At 46.9% G+C, this 2,749-nt stretch overlaps 1 long non-coding RNA gene across 1 annotated transcript in view; it reads left to right on the top strand.

The window, feature by feature from the left end:
- The window catches only part of LOC109291482, a 24,714-nt gene that overhangs the window by 9,636 nt on the left and 12,329 nt on the right, over positions 1–2,749 (top strand). The window contains exon 3 of the long non-coding RNA XR_002095857.1: positions 1,486–1,493. This is a non-coding gene — a long non-coding RNA (uncharacterized LOC109291482). The remainder of the gene's footprint in view (positions 1–1,485; positions 1,494–2,749) is intronic.

Below are 2,749 nucleotides of genomic sequence, written 5' to 3'. Positions count from 1 at the left end.
GGTAAGTATTTTGGTGCCTTGCATGGTAGTTTTGCCAAGGTGTGGTGTTAGCCCCAGGATGGGGAACCTTTTGTTTGAGAACAGATGCTCATATCTTTCGTTGTGTTTAAATACTGGAGGACTGGACTGTGGCTGTAGGGGCAGAGGAGGCCACTGAGAAGGGTACCAAGGGCACCCCAAGTTCCAGACCCATTGAAGTGTCTAGGGCTGCTGTTAGCATACAGACTGTGGTGTCTGACCACAAAGACTGGGGGCACAAGCCCAGAGCCCATGAGGGTGAGACCAGGGGCTGAGGGGCCCAGAGCCCATAAAGACGAGACTGGAGCTTGGGCCCAGGAACCTATGGTCCTGAGAGGCAGAGAGGCCCAGCCAAGGTTAAGTGGGCCAAGGCCAGGGGGGACTCAGCTCAGACAAGGGCCTAACACCCCAACCCCCCTGCCCTCTAGGGACAGCTTCCCTGTTCAATCATAATATCCAGGTGTGGCAGAGGAGACAACAGGGTGGAAACCTGAGAGGCCATAAGGGGCAAGCAAGTTAGGGTCCAGGTGGCTGATAAGGGGTGACTTTGCTGCCCCAGCACTGGACCTGCTATAGCCCTGTACCCAGCAGAGGGGTTGGCATGGGGAGCACACTGCATGTCCAGCCCCATGGACCAGCCCTGCGTTCTGGCTCTACGACCATCTCAGACCGGGCCATGGTGGAGCCAGCATGCAGAGCCAGTGCACACCCTGTGCAGCACCCACAAAGTGGCTCTGGGGCTCGTTGTGCATGAGGCATGCGGGACTTGCAGAGGCTTCATACTGCATGTGGTGTGTGGCTTGGACTCGGTGCTGCAGGAGGCATAGAGGTCTGAGGTGCGGGCTGCATGCAGTACCGTGGATCAATCCGCTTTGCTGCCTGCAATGCCAGGTCCAGCCCACACACCACAGGGAATTTTCACACATTCACTTTTCATACAATCTCTACTTGGCACCAGTCACTTAGTAAGCATTTTTAACTAGCTGCTCAATGCCAGGCAGTAAAGGCTGGCTTCGATGCCATCACAGAACTAATAAAAGAACAGGAATACAAAAGCCCATCCCCAAATTAGTTTAAAGCTTCTAAGGCACAAACTGTAAGGTTTCCCCCAGAAAAATTACTATCCCGGAACATTAAAATTACCTCATGCCCTACATGAATTGTCTGTTTAATAGAGGGCCACATCCTGATCTTGTTCACTCTGGATTTACATTATATTATTCCGCAGAACTTGTCCTGACTAACATTGGAATAGATCTGGGAAGAAACAGGTTCCCTGCAGAATCACAAGAATTTCCCGGTTCAGGGGATGTACCTGTGCTGACAAAACACATGTAGGAAGCTGAGGAACAATATAGTGGAACAGAAAGGAAAAATAAGTAGGATAATAAAGAATAGTAGGAGGCTATCATGTGCAGTGGTGCATTCACAGTAAGCTAAAAAGGATTGATGTGCCTCCTTGTATAGGTCACTGAGTTAGTTAAGAAATGGCTGCACAAATAGGCAAAGAGAAAGACTGTCAAAAGGCTGTCTAGGCAAGAACGTGCGTCACTGACAGTGACAAACCACAAGAAAACACAAAAAAGAAAAAAAACCCATTAAAGCAGCTCAAGAAGATGAAAAGGGAAATTAGCCAGGCACCAAAGAGCATCCCGTTAGAACAAAATTTGGTTTTAACGACCACTACTTGTAGTCATCATATGGCCTTAATGAACAATTTGTACTTGCCAAAGCCTGCTTCCAAGTACAAGCCACCATGTTTGATGCCCTTTTAATGGTCCACGGGTTTCATTTGTAACAATTCAATTAACAATTGGGCTACAGTTGCTCTAATCATCATCTACTGTTAATATTGTTTCTGCACTGTCAAGTGTTTCACAGTTTGTTAAACTGAATTTTGAAAAACATTTTTTTAGAATCAAAGACATTCTCAGTTTGAAAAGCTTCTGCTGAGGAATGGGCTGGTGAGAAGAACTAGAAGAAAAAAAGAGATGGAACTAGCAATGCCAATGAGGTAATGCAGTAATTATGTCTTTTGAACCTAATTTTTGACTGCAAGGGGTGTATTATGTATACAATCCATAGGAGACAGAGAGAGGGAACTTAAATTTTTATTAATAGCCTTACAGATACTGTGAAAAAGAAAAGCATTGAAATTCTGGCAATCAGCTACACTGTCAGGTGGAACTACAGCACAGCAGGCCCAATTCCTGTTTTCACTCATATAGATTGGGAGCAAGTCAATGGAATTACATTAGTGTAGGAAGAGAATTGGACCTGGTATATAACTGTAATGACCAAGTTTTGGCAAGCATTTCTTAATGCAACACTGTGTGCCTGTATGTGTATGTGTGCGCCGAATATTACTATTTGATATATTTCTTGTATTACTGCCATGTCCGCACTCTCTGTTGAACTTGGCTTCCTCTATAGCGCTAAGCACTAGGGCTATGCAAAGCTTTGGGTGCTGATATGATTCGGAGCAGCTTTGGTTCGATTCAGTGGCTGAATCTCTGAACCTGAATCAAATCAGGGGACCAATTAAAAGGTCTGAATTGATTCAGAAAAGATTCAGAGAGCTTTGGAGATTTGGGCAGTCCCCACTGGCTGCAGCAGGGAGCTGGACCCAGACTCCATGCTGGTAAGTAGGGGGCAGGAGGGGAAGGCAAGAGGAAAGGGGAGGGAGCCATGGGGGGACCCCAGCCAGGCCGCATCCCCTGCCTGTTCCCCC

Source organism: Gavialis gangeticus, unplaced genomic scaffold (genome assembly GCF_001723915.1).
Source record: "Gavialis gangeticus isolate Ggan-Ray unplaced genomic scaffold, GavGan_comp1, whole genome shotgun sequence".
In the NCBI taxonomy this organism is placed as follows: Eukaryota; Metazoa; Chordata; order Crocodylia; family Gavialidae; genus Gavialis; species Gavialis gangeticus.
Note: the sequence above shows the minus strand (reverse complement) of the source record. Positions and strands in the feature narration are given on the sequence as shown.